We start from the raw sequence: 14973 nt of genomic DNA, 5'->3' as shown, positions 1-14973 counted from the left end.
CCAGGAAAATAATACTGGGTGGATCTGCCATTTATTCCCTGGTCCATGATGAGGCTCTGGGTCCCAGGTACCTAATGTCAGCTCAGACCTTGTGTTCCATAACCCATAAAAATAGTTGGATATTTTCCTTTGCCAAATGCATACTCACCCAAGTAAATGGCCATAGTTCCTTTAGGGAAGAACCCAGGATAACATTTAGTATATATTTGCCATGACATAGTAGGGTCTTTCTTTCCAGAGACCTGGCTAACTCTGCAGTCAACAGATTCTGGGTCTGAAAACTGACTCTGGTCCAGGAAATGGGAAAGAGATCCTGACTCCTATTGGGGCAACCACTTTCAACCTAATGCTCATCCATTTTGGCCCATCTATTTTGTCCACAGAGACGATATTATATTTATTTTCTCCACTTCTCTACCTGTAGGTCAAGTACCCTAGATTTTCTTTGTAGATCTCATCATACCTGCTATTATTAAACTCAAAAATTTCGTCAATCTAATGGAGTAAATATTAGGTCTCACCTAACTGAATCTGACTGGTTTGATTCCCAGTCAGGGCGCATGCCTGGATTGTGGGTTGGGTCCCCAGTTGGAGGTGTGCCAGAGGCAACTGCACGTTGATATTTCTCTCCCTCTCTTTCTCCCTCCCACCCCCTCTCTCTGAATATAAATAAAATCTTTTTCAAAAAATACTTTTAAAAATTAGGTCTTTTTCTGTTTTGTTTGCATTTTCTGATTATAAGGCTGATCATGATTTTACATAATTATTGAGCTCTTGTACTTCCTTTCCTGTGAAAGGCACATACACATCCATTGCCCAGTCTTAATTGGGCAGTATTCCTTTTTCTTTTAAATATGTTTTATTGATTATGCCGTTACAGTTGTCCCAATTCCTTTTCCCTCTGCTCCCATCCACCCAGTGACTCCCCTCCCTCCAGTTGTCCTCCACCCGTTGGTCCATGCCCATTGGTTGTGCATATAGTTCTTCTCAACATCTTCCTGTATACGCCATTCCCTCCTACTATGCTTAATTCTTGCATCATCTCCCTCCCTTTTCCCTTTTCTCCCTTTCTGCTGACCTCCCTCCAATATGTTCCCCATACCTATAATTCTTTTCCCACTCTTGTTGCCTACTTAGTTTGCCTTTGTTTCAATTCCCTAGCTTCTGTTGTTGGTTGTTGTGATACAGTTTTCATTTTAATGTTCATAGTTTTGATCCTCCTTCCTCTAAACCAGTCCCTTTAACATCTCATATAACAGTGGTTTGGATCTAATGAACTTCTTCCGTTTTACTTTGTCCTGGAAGCACTTTCTCTGCCCTTCTATTCTGAATGACAGTTTTGCTGGATAGAGTATTCGTGGCTGCAGGTTTTTGATTTTCATTACTTAGAATATTTCTTGCCAGTCCATTCTTGCCTGCAGGGTCTCCTTTGAGAAATTAGCTGATAGTCTAATTGGGACCCCTTTGTACATAATTCTTTTCTTCTCTCTTGCTGCTTTTAAGATTTTCTCTTTCTCTTTAATTTTTGACAATTTGATTATGTGTCTTGGAGTGGTTCTCCCTGGGTCCAGTTTTTCTGGAACTCTCTGTGCTTCCTGGACCTGTAAGTCTATTTCCTTCCCCAAGTTCAGGAAGTTCTGCTTCATTAGTTTTTCACATAATTTTTCAATTTCTAGTTCTTCTTCTTCACCTTCTGGCACTGCTATAATTCGGATGTTTGTTTGCTTATAGCTGTCCCTGATGTTTCTGAGCCTCTCCTCATTTTTTGTTTCCTCTTTCTGCACTGGTTGACTGTTTGTTCCTTCCCTTTATTCAGATTTGTTGATTTGATCTCTGGTTTTCATTTCCTCACCACTCGTCTCGTATGTGTTTTTGTTCATTTTAGCCTTCATTCCTTCCCCGTCGTGTTTAATGTCTTTTGTTAATTCTGTAAGCTGCCTTATGACTATAGCTCTGAACTGAGCCTCAGAAAGTTTTTCTATTTATTCATCAGTTAATTCCTTTATCTGCTTTTTGGTTAGCTTCATGACTGGTACTTCAATCATTATTTCCGTCATTCTGACTGTTTTCATTTATCTTTCCTTCTTGGGTGGGCCTGTCACAGCTCCTATGCTATCGGGTGCAGCGCCCTGAGCACTCATCACAAACCTCACAAACCGGGGACCTTTTTCACCAAACTGTGGCGCTTTGTGTAGGGGCAAGGGCCCAAGATGGATTATTGCCGTTACTCTTCGCTGAGAGACCGGGAGCCTCTTCCTCCCTCCCCACGCCCTCTGGGCCTCACAGTCCGAGGCAATGGCGGTCTGCCTTCCCCAGTGTTAGAATCGCGAGCTGATGGGTCTCGACTGCCACCAGGACTACTCCCCTGGCGTTTCTCGCAGTCCCGCCATTATCCCAACCTATCCGTCCTGGTTTTGCCCCTCCTATCAATCCGGATGAGCAGCACTGGTTTATAACTTCATACGTTGGACTTCCATGTAGTTTTATTTTCTGGAATTTCTGGTTATTTTTGGTTTTGTTGTAGTTGTATTCCTTCTTAGCTGTGGAGGGAGACAGAGGTTGTAAGTCTAAGCCTCCATCTTGGCCGGAAGTCCTCTCCTTTTTCTTATTAATTCTGTATTATTAATAAAAATTACATTAATCAATATATTATTAAAATAATTATAATTAACATACTAAGATAGTTATATTAGCTAATATTGATTGTCAGTAACATTGATATATAATATATTATAATGAATTAGCAATGTAATACAATATGTAAGTAATCTATACTTACTGCATGGATTATTTTATGATGATTATGTATAACATTATAACTAAGTTAATTAATTATATTAATATTCACATAAACATACCTTGATACTTTATTAACATAATTATATTATTTCCTATACCTAACAATAATGTAACAGTAATGTCCTATGTAAACTGTTCTAAATAGAATTTTTTTAAATAGAATTATATTGATATATTGTTAATGTGTTAATATTATGAAGATTAATAGATTTTATGTTATATATGTTGTAAACTTTTTTCAGTAGAAGTAAATGGTCATTGATTTTATTTACCTAACTCCTCAATATTTAAATAAACCCCTTATCATCTGGCTTCTAACTCTAGTACCCTACTAAAATTCTTCTCACTAAAGTCTTAAATGACCTTCAAAGGTTAAATCCAAAGGTTTGTTTTTCATCTTTCTCTGACTTATACACCGCATTTTGCAGGTCCTGGAACCCTTTTTGCTGGGCTTCCAGCACAGGTGCTCCTGGTTCTCCTCCTAGAACTCTGACAATAACTCATCAGTCTCTTGTTAGGCTCTGCTTCCTCCCCCTCCCCCTTAAAGTTTGCATTCTTCTAGGTTCTTTGTTTGTCTTTCATTGTTGTTCCTCACACTCTTCCTTGGAGATCTCATCAACCTCAGGTTTCAACAACCACTTACACACTGTTGCAAACCAGACCTAGTTTGCATTCCAGACAGGTCCCTCAGCTATAGTTTTTTATATCTGACTCTTTCTGGACATCTCCATTTCATCCCATAGAGGCATATCCGGTCTGATACTGCATGTCCAAAATGGAAATCTTCTTCCTTCACAGTCAATCTTCCCGAGTTGCCTACTTTCACTGGCTTTGTGTCTCACCCCCTAGTCATTCTTCATCCCATTCCAGTCTGGCATCTGCTCACACCACTCTTGTATATATGCTCTTGGTGGAGTTACTAATGATCATCTTATCATCAAATCCAGTGTATATTTCCAGCACTTTTCTTACTGGTTTCTTACAGTGATTTTCCTCCTTCATGAAGCACTGCTTTCCTACCTTTTTAATGCCACACTATTCCTGCCTTGGGTAAGTGGCAGAACCCCCACATTTCTCCCTGTGCAGGAAGGATAGTCATGGTAGGAAGGGTCAACTGAAAGCCCGCCGAGTTCTTTCCCACCTGCTAAAATCATAAACAAAAACCAGTAAGAGCACATCCCTGAACAATTGTAGAAATTGATGCCTTATTCAAAGTTTTGAAACACAAAAAGGTGTTATTTCTGTTAAATCTCCATTAAATTCAGCTGTGGAGCCTTTGCCAAAGAGAGAGAGGCCTTGGAAGATGACAGTGGATTTTCCTGAGCCTAATTAGTCAGTGACTCTCATTAGAGCTCCTCTTCTGGATAGGATGTCTTTACTGTAGCAAGTCAGCACCAGCCCAGGCACCTGGTATGCTGCTGTTAATTTAGAAAATGCTTTTCCCCCCTTTGATTCACTAAGCAGAGAAAACAAGAAACAGTAATGCTCCCACCTAGCAGAGACATCGGGACATTTTCAATCTCTAACCTCATTTCCTCATTGCATCATTCAGGGGCGTTTCTGGGAATTTGATATTTTTAGTATCTATACAACATCTACTCGTCAATTACTTTGATGACATGTATATAGGATTATAAGGATTGTACAGAATAGACTAGGACCGGATGGACTAGAACCAGGCAGTTCCTTGGATGCCCAAGTAAGATATATGCCTGCTAAAGTGTGGGAAGGAATCCCATAAAAATACGGACCGCCCCCCCCACCATTAAAAAAAAAGGCACAACACTTGATGGGACTTTGTGAATGTTAGAGGCTACCGCCTTAGTCCGTTTGGGCTGCTGTAACAAAATGCCAGGGACTGGGTAGCTTATAAGCAACAGAAATCTGTTTCTCACAGTTCTGGAGGCTGGGAGTGCAAGATGAAGAAGATCAAGGCGCCAGCATGGTTCTACTGTGGTGAGGACCCTCTTCCTGGTTATAGCCAGCACCTTTGGCTATGTCCTCACATTGCAGAAGGGCCAATGGGCTCTCTGGGGTCTCTGTTTTAAGGACAATGATCTCATTCATGAGAGCTTTGCCCTCATGATTTAAGCACCTCTCAAAGGCCCCACCTCCTGACTCCATCATCTTGGGGAGTTAGGATTTCAATATGGAAATTTGGGAAGTATACAAACCTTCAGACCATAGCAGGGGTGTTTATCACTTTTGGTGTCATTCTGCAGCACATACGCTGTGTGAACCCCATCTCTGAGGAAGGCCCAGAATGACAGAAGCCTATATGGACCCTGAAGCTAACTGTGATTGGAGATGAGGTGAGAGCAATGTTATGCCATTATGTTAGTAAGGATTTCTGCTTTGGAAAAATAGTTCTTGGCTTGCTCTTGAACCCTGACAAAAGCAGAATGCCTTTCCCATGGGTCAGGAGGTGACCATGAGACTAAGTTACCCATGACAAAACAGTAGTTCTCTAATTCACTTCTCCACACATCTAAGGTGCCCAGAAGCACCCCATTATCAGGTGGAAAGATCAGATACCTAACCCACACTGAGCAGGTCCTGTCGACACAAATGGATTGCATGAATAGGGAGCTTATACTCCCAGCGTACCCACTCCTGTCTACCGCTGCTTCAGTCTCCAAACATGTATGGCCTTATGGGGCATTTATTATGGCCAGTTAGCTGATGGTAAGATTTTTAATCAGGATTGCAGATGGGTCTGCCTAGGATGCTCACAGCAGATGGATGAGGATTGATGTAATGTCACAGCCTCGCAACAAGATTTTGGTAAAGACTTGGAGCTAACAATCAATGTATGGTGCTGGTTTCCATAGATGAAATGTTTGTATTCCTCACAATTAATTTATTGAAACTTAATCCCCATTGTGATGATACTAGGAGATGTGGCCTTTGGGAGGTGATTAGATCATAATGGTAGAGCCCTTATGATTGGGATTAGTGCCCTTTTAACAGAAAACCTCAAGAGCTCCCTTGAGCCTTCTGCCATGTGAGGACACAGCAGAAAGGGGCAGTCTATGAGTGAAGAAGCCAGCCTAAAAACACCCCGCCTCTGCTGGCACTTTGATCTCAGACTTGCCGGCTTCCAGAATTGTGAAAAATATTTGCTGTTTAAGCCACCCAGTCTATGGTGTTTTGTTATAGCAGCCTGAACAAAATAAATCACTGATCTTCCCAATCTGGAATCCAGTCGATCCTCAGCATTTGTGGATTTTATATTTACAAATTTGCCTACTCACTAAAATCTATTTGTAACCACATAGTGATACTGACAGGAAATTTGCACGCATATGAGGACGTGCAAAGAGCAGTGAAACTGAGTTGCCCTGTGTACGTGTTACCACCCGAAGCTGAATAAGTCGTCACTCTGCCTTCTGTTTCAGCTCTCGTACTGAACAATGTCCTTTCTCATGGCCTATGTAGTGCCATGTATTTCACATTTCTGTGCGTCTTGTTGGTGATGTCACCGTTTGAAGTAGCTCCCAAGCATGGCACTGAAGTGCTGTCTAGTGTTCCTAAATGCAAGAAGGCTGTGATGTGCCTTACAGAGACAGCACGTGTGTTAAATGAGCTTCATTCAGGCCCGAGTTCCAGTGCTTTGCCTGTGTGTCCCCTCTAGGGAATCAACAATATGGCACATCCACAGAAAGGAAGAAAAAATTCACTGATCTGGATGCCAGGCCACTCTAAAAGTGCTAATGAAGCATCCATAGTGTGTGACAAACCCATGGAATAGGAGCAAAATCTCTGGGTTCAGAGATGAAAACTGATTAAAACAAAAGGAAAAAACCATGGTGGACACCACTGTTGTGAGGCTGAAAGCCAAAGAAATTTATGGTCATGTTACCCAGGGTCAGGAAAATGTTAAACTCTTCTCAGCTAGTGCTGGCTCACGCATTTCAAAAGGCAATCAGCATGAAGAATGTGAAAGTTGTGGGTGACTGGGAGGCTGTGGAAGAATTTAAATATGCTTGCTAGGTGTTGTATCTGAAAAAAATTGTGAAAGAGCCAGTTGTCTGTGCTGATGAGACTGCCTTGTTTTCCAAGTGTGTGGTGTTATTGTTGACAAAAACGCTGTGACCAGAAGCATGCAGGAACATAGCTCTGTATTTCCCTTTGACATTCAGTATTAACTAATTCAGCATTACTAGTGACTTTATAGAACAAAACCACCCTAAAAAATGTGTGCACTGAATAATCAACTTATATGAATTGGATTATTAAGAAGTGAAAGTGAGAGTAGACCCTCCATTTTTATACCTAATATTTTATTCTCTACTATATATATAATATTTTATACCATCAATATTGTGATTCTGAGGTCCTATGGTTTAGGAGTCAAATACCCAAGGAATAAAATTTTCTAACAAATACAATGAAGGTCTCTCAAATATTTTTTAAATTCTTTATCAGACATGGCTATGGAGGGGGGGGCAAAAAACTGAATTTATTTACTAAAGATTGTGTATTTATTCTTACATGCTTAAAATTCAGTCACCTTCAAAGCACTCTCCATTTCATACAATACACATATCAAGATGTTTTCTCCACTTCTCAAAACAGTTTTTGAACTCACCAATTTTGATGCCTTTTATTGCTTCTGCCATTTTTTTGTTTCACCTCTTCCATATCTGCAAAACATTTCTTTCTGAGGATTTTTTTTCATCCTGGGAAACAAAAAAAATGTTGCTGGTGAGATCAGGTGAATAGGGAGGGTGAGGCATGGGGGTCATGCCATTTTTTTGTCAGAAACTGCCGAACATTCAGTGTGGTGTGGGCAGGTGTGCTCATAAATCACCCATCATGAAATGGGCAAACACGATGAAAGAGTCTTCAAAAAAATTCACTGAAACTGAACGCAGCCTCTCACAACAATGCCAGCTGGTGCACTGGTTCTAGGGTTCCTAGAACACTAACCCAGTGGGGGAAGCCTATACTACCAGAGGCCTGCCCTCCAGAAGATAATTCCAGGTTTTTGCCCCACATATATATTTGTACTGTGGTGTATTTGTGTGTGTGTGAGGGTAAGGGGGTGCAGGTAGGGAGTTTCTCATGAGCTGACAATGTTATCTACATTGCTGGTCACCACTATTCCTTTTCAGCCTGTTCTGAACTTGTTTTCATGCTCATTATTCTACTGAAAATGCTTCACCAATGTTCTTTGTATTGCCAAACCCAATGACTATGTCTCTGATCTCAAATTTCTCTAATTTATTCTCGATGCTTCTGACTTAGTTGACCACTGTCCTCTTTTCAAACTCTTCTCTCCAGTTCTGTGATCATTTACTCTCATTCTACTTTTTCTCCTACGTTACTAACCTCTCCTTTTAAGTCTCCTTTGCTAAGTTCTCCTTCTCTACCCAATCATTAAAATTTGCTCCTCCTCAAAACTTGGTCCTGAGCCTTCTTCTCTTCAGTGTCTTCTATCTCTAAATATTTTCATCCACTTTAATATCTTCACATACAATTCATATGCCATGTCTCCTAAATTAATGTTGATAGCTCAAATCTGTCCCCCTAGCTCCAAACTGACATATCCAACTGCACAACATAACATCTCCACTTGGCTCTTCCACGGTTCTCTCTAAATCCTTATGTCCAGACAGACCTGATGCTTGTCACCTCAAAGTTCTGCTTCCATCTCCAATCCTATCCCTCATTCTCTCCCTACATGAACAATGACAACACATTCAAGCGGGAACCAAAATTAAAAATGGAGAAATTATTTTTGACTTGCCCCTTTTGCCAATCTCTTGCCTCCACTTAAACCCTTCAGCAGATTCTACTTCCAAATATATTTCAGTTCCACCTACTTCTCTCCATGTTTGCTGTCCTGGGGCCCACCATAAAGTGGGGCAGGGGTGGGGTGAGGAGAGCATCATGTACAGTTCAGGCTTCTACAACCCCAAGTTTGTGACCCTAGAAGGAGATAGATGCTCTCTCCCAGCATTAACAGGTAAAATCCCAGAGAAGAAGAGGCCAAGTCTGGGTCATGTGGAGGAGAAAGGGCAGCTTCCCAAAGGTATGGTGGTGCTGTTACCAGAAAACCAAAATGGAGCCAGACAGAGAGGAACACTATCTGTGAAGAGTGGAGGCTGGTGACAGGGACTCTCACCTCCTTACTTGTCCTTTGCTGTCCTGTGTACATCTCCCAGGCAAACCAGATGCTTGAGGCAATTGGCTCTTAAATAAATTGTTATTATAATGCCCCAAGCTTTGAGGATTTCCTAGAGCAGGTAATGCATAGAACTTGGAAGTAAAAGAGAGCCTTCTAAGGCTCTGAAAGCATTTGTCTAGATTTTGTTGCATTAATGGGTATGGTAATAAGCAGAAGGTATCTATTTCTGTGGGGTTTTATTTTATTTTTTCAGCCTTTCAGGATGATTTCAGCTCTGGGTTCCAGGTTGGCAGGGTTCCAGGACATGTATATATTCATGTAAATTCAACTCCTTAAATTTATGATGTAGCTACAATTATACACTGGAGAAAATTCATACTTGAAGAACTAAACAGTAAGAGACCTATATAAAAAGAGGTCAAGGTGGTTTTCTTCCACCTCCATGCCTTATCTCCAAACACAGTAATTCAAATTAGTCAAATAAAACTCCCAGGGCTTCTTTTAATGTTTTTAGAATTAGGGAGTTCAACTGGAATTTTGATTTTCCAAAACAAAAACAAACAAGAAAAACCTCACAGGGTCAGAGACAGTAGTTCTAATCATTACTATTCTTCTTCTGAACAACCAGCAGAGGGCGAAACAGAACAAATAAAATAAGTGGAACCTGAATTTGTCCAAGTTAACACAAAACCTGAGTGACAACAATGAGTCCTAACTCAAGAACTTAGAAAGGGGTAAATATGGTCTTGAACACTTATTTGATTTATCCATGATATTTCCAAGTTATTTCTATAAAATTTTAGTTTGTGATAGAAGTTACATTTTTTTCATCCAGGACCCACTCATATCACAACCTGCTAGAGACCAATTTTAGAAAGGTAGGTACTCAGAAAATGTACTGGAGAAGGCAGAGAATACCAAGTATTTCGTAGTCTAATAACAGGACTTTTCATGCTTGTAGCAACTAGAATATAACTTCCCCTGAACACTTAATTTATAAGAAGGGGAATCAAGAGAAGTAAAATTTGTTCTCATATACCCTATGTTCAAAATGAAGGCACATAGAAGCACTATTGTAAGAAAAGGTAAAAAATTTATAAATCTTATATTAGATAAGGGTGAGAACATTCTATTAAAATTTTAAAATCTGTAATGTATGTGTGATCTCTGCCCAGTTCAGTTGCCTTTTGGGAAAGCACTCTTTATACTATAAGTCAATGTGTCAAAGATCAATTATATTCACCTATTAGATTAAATTATAAAATACAGTCGGGAAAAAGTGTGGAGAAATGAACAGTCATGTACACTATTGGCTGGACTATAAGTTGCTATGACTTCTGGAGACCAGTTAGGCCAATCATAACTCTCTGTGAATGTTCTACATGATCCCTCATTCTCACTTCTTCTTTCCTGTGAGAACATTAGCAGAAGTGTCTGAAAATATCTGTATGAGAATGCTAATCATATTTAAATTTAAATGAATCAGTTTGTTGAGTAATATGTGTTTAAAAAGTATAATCACATATAAACTATCAGTTAATATGTATATTATGTTACATGGTTAGAAGTGGTTTCTTCTGGGAATAGAGAATGGTGGAGGAAAGGGAAGGATAAGCACTTCACATTTTACTGAATGAAGGAAGCACAAATTCCTTTATAAAGATGTTTAAGACCAAATTGAACACTTATATAGAGTTCCACCCAGGGACACCTAAGTTAGAGCTTCCCCCTAGGGAGCTAAAAATATCACTCAGAATGACAGGTCTGGAAGAACAAAGGATGGAAAAGCTAGTTTTCCATGGAACTGCTGTTGATTACCTAAAATTTTTGACTTAGTGGCTCTTTAGATCTCAATTTGAATCAGCAATATAGAGTTAATTATTGACCTAATAATCCCTAGAATCAATCAATTTTATATCTGAATGCTGATTCTCAACCAGATCATTGGGGGCATATCAATACGTAATTGCTGAAAAATGCAAATGATATTATCCCAATCTGGTTGATTAAACTATGCCACCCATGTAGCTTGATTTCTAAATGACATTGGATTCTTTAATTAACACATATGCATTTTAAAGAAATATTCTACACTTGTTTTTCTTTTTCCCCATTAATGAGGCCATTGTGTCATTAATGTGGCTATTGTGATGATGACAATTGCCCTTTTCAAAAATTCTATTTGCTGCAGCAGGAAAGATGGTGGCTTTAATAAGCTGACCCATCATGGCCCATACTTGGCCCATGATAGGGGTCATTTTTTAGAGTTGGTTGGCTCTGGCAAGGTCAAGATCTGGTCTGCCCTTTTGCTAGGCAGCCTTCTCAATAGCACTCTTCTCTGCTGATGTGGTATACTTTTATCTTATAAATCCTCACCTAAGGATATGTTTCTTGATTTGAGAGGGAGAGAGAGAGAGAGAGAGAGAGAGAGAGAGAGAGAGAGAGAGAGAGAGAGAGAGAAAGAGAGAAATCAATGTAAGAGAAACAGCGATTAGTTGCCTTCCAAACATGACTCAACTGGGGATTGAACCCTCAACCTTTGGGTGTATGGGACAGTGCTCCAACCAGATGAGCCACCTATTCAGGGCTTATGTGTTATTCTTTGAGTAAAATTGTTTCTCTTTAGCATTCTATATATTCACCTCTTACTTTTTAGCCTTATCCTGGTTTTCCACCCATCATGTTCCTCCAATCTCATTTAATTTTGTCTTAGCCTCTCCCCATATCTTATCTGACAAGAACCCATGAACTGAGGGAAAGAGAGCCAGCATTAAGGGGAATATACCAGGTACTGTGTGAGGTGCTTTTCTGACATCTGTCACTTGATTCTGCTAACACTACAAGAGAAGACCTATGACTCTCACTATCCCAGTGAAAGAATAAGTTCAGAAAAGCTAAAAGCTGACCCCAGGTCATGCCATTCATAAGTGACAGAGTCTGTTGGGCTCCAAAGGCTAAACACATTCCAATAAGCCATACTTCATCCCAATATGTATGTATATTTCTCATGTTTATATTGCTTGCTGTCTAGATCGTTCCACAGTAAATGTCGTGAAGGAAAGGGAAAAAATGACAGAAGATTCCTAGGATTTGGGCCTGAACAACTGAGCACCTGGCAGTGCCATTTAGTGTAGTGAAGGTTTCTGGGGAGGATCCAGGTACCAGGTGGCCGGCTGATTACATTAGACCTATTCCATCAGGGACAGGGCTGAAATGTTTCTCTTTGGAACAGGCACTCATTCCAGATTTGGATTTGTTTCCCTGACTATCATCACACTGCCACCAGCGCTCTCTCTATGGAGTGGCTGGATGGCTTATACTCTGTCATAGTCCCCCACACAATATTACTCTGACCAAGAAATTCATTTTATAGGAAATGAGTACGCAAAGATGCTAATGCCTGTGAGATTCCACAATCCTGTTATGAATTCCAGCACCAGAAGCAGATAGCTCGGTAGAACAGAAGAATGGGCTGGTGGCAACCAGTTCCCGTGCCAGCTGGAGCAGCACCTCCCAGAGATGCAGCACGTGGCCCCACCAGCACTGTGCTCTTCCCCAGCCAGGACACACTCAGCCAGGAATCCAAGGTGTGGAAGCGGTGGCTGAGGGGACTTCTCAAAATTATACTGACCAACTTACCACAAACCATTTGCCTTTTTTACTTAAGAGTATATTTGGGGAACTCGAGCACCTGGAAGAGAAATGCTTTTACCTGGAGACAGAACCTTCCAAAAATGACGGACAGGGATAGTCTGGTAGCCAAGCCAATAAACATTAAGTCATACTTGATTGCAAATAGAAAAGCAAAGAAATTGGATGTCCTTAACGTGAATATCATGGTGCTCTTCACACTCCTTATATGTAACTCACGTCGCCAGGCCTCGGCATCTTCCATGTATATCCACAAGTCCTCAAACCCTACCTTTCGGAAACAGCATGGTCAACTCCTCCAGCTGCCATGCTCCACGTTCCCAGCTCCTCACTACAGCTGGATGTCTACTGCCCAAGAAGCTGCCTGAAGGAGGCTGTCTGCTGCCCTTGCACAAGATCGCCAGCATCCCTGCCAACAACACTTTACCCAGAGGGCTCTCAAAAGCAGACACTTCTGCCTTGTCCCTTTGCTGCCTGCCTGCAAACAACAACCAAAATGCTAATAACAACTCTTTACCACAGGAACTAGAATTGTCTTCATTCAAGACTTCCCCAGCCCTCACACTCCAAATCAAGATAAATGCAGCTTGCCTGAATGCACAAGACATGTTACCAAACTAGAACACTTCTCATCTGCCCTCCAGTTCAGGGACATCTCAGTCCCTTAAATAAAATGGTATAGGGTTTGCATATAATGAACACACATCCTCCCAAATACTTGAAATCATTTCTAGGTTACATATAATGCCAAATACAATGTAAATGCTATGTAAATAGTTGTTACACTGTATTGTATAGGGAATAATGACAAAAAATGGTCCATATGCATTCGGTACAGGCATAACCATCCTAGGCCTGACTACATAGTACACATCAGCAACAATGTACTTTTCTTCCCACATATTTTCAATCTGTCATTGGTTGAATCCCTGGATATGGAACCCACAGATGTGAAGGGCTGACTGGACTATCATCATTATCACTATCATAATTATTATTATGAATCCCACATGAATCCCTACATGCAGCAGGATGGGTGAGTCTTAGGGCACAGTTCAAATACGTTTAAAAATATAACTTTTAAATTTTTGCATAAGACTACTTAGTTGCTATCCTGTGGGCTGATTCTCCTGGGTTGGAGAAACTTCACTCCTGTTAATTCAGAGTAATCTCACTGAATTCAGAGTCTCCCTCTCCCCAGGGTTGTGTCTAACTCCTGGGCCTTGGTGGAGTGCTAATTATCAGGGTGGGCATCTGGCCTCTGGTTGGTTAAAGTCACCCTAGATGGACCTGGGTCAGCAGCCCACCAAGTTCTCTGCAGTGGAGCTGACTCCCCAGAGAACCCAGCTTAGATCCAGTCCTTAACTCCTAGGGAGTGTGGTAACAGAGAACACCTCTAACGAGACGTCAACTCTCTTTGTAAGGTCGGGGGAATTACAAGAGGGAGGAGGCGCAGTAGGGTAATTTTTGTAGAATCCTATACAATGTGTTTTTCATTATTAGTAATTTATTTATACCCTATGGCCCTTTACCAAAGTAGACTATGCAACATCCATTGTACATTTCAGGGAAGGGTTATTACACGAGAGGTAGAGGAAATGCTTTCAGGAGGTTCAAACATCTGGGCTTTTTTGGTATCAAAAGCTTGGGCTTGAAAGAGCCACAGCATTAATTTGATGCCATAAACACTAGATTTGAAAGAATATGATGTGATGCTGAAAGCCAGGTTTCCCATGCTGAAGTGAGACACAGATTCTCTAGGTTGGAAGAGAGGAGAGAGAAGCGATGAAAAGGGAACACGTAAATGAGATACTGTTTGGGAAAGACCACAGAGCTTAATGTCCAAACCGGGACCCTTTTGAAAGTGAAAGGGACTGCTGTGAATAATTTCACTGGGACCACAGGCCCAAACCAGGGCTGTCCTAGGCCAATCAGAGCTGATGTGTGTTTCCCTTACATATGGGTCTCACTCCCCACTTCCCACCCTAGCCAAGGACCAGGTGGAGAAGAGGGTTTCTAGAAGCCATAGATATGCTTGGGGAAACAGAGGAGAGCTCCTGTCCCTCCTCGCTTAGGAGAAATTAAAAGAAGTCAGGTGATACCTGCAAATATGAGAGACAAGGACTAAGGTGGAGGTAACTCTGATTAATTGAAGAATGCAGAAAAGGGGACTGTTAATGAGCTGAAGATTGGGGTATCTCAAATTCGAGGCTCCTGTTGGATATTAAAAACAGATATGTGATTGGGAAAGATTGTTTCTAAAATAAACTATGCTGGCATAATTGGCTATCCATCTGGACACCCCTCGCTTTAAATTATATGCACAAATAAATTTCAGGTGTATTAAATATAAAATATATAAGAATTAAAATAATAAGAAAATGTAGGAG

The sequence above is a fragment of the Furipterus horrens genome, unplaced genomic scaffold (genome assembly GCF_987537825.1).
Source record: "Furipterus horrens unplaced genomic scaffold, mFurHor1.1.pri manual_scaffold_2, whole genome shotgun sequence".
Lineage (NCBI taxonomy): Eukaryota > Metazoa > Chordata > Mammalia > Chiroptera > Furipteridae > Furipterus > Furipterus horrens.
This window is presented reverse-complemented; position numbering follows the sequence as displayed.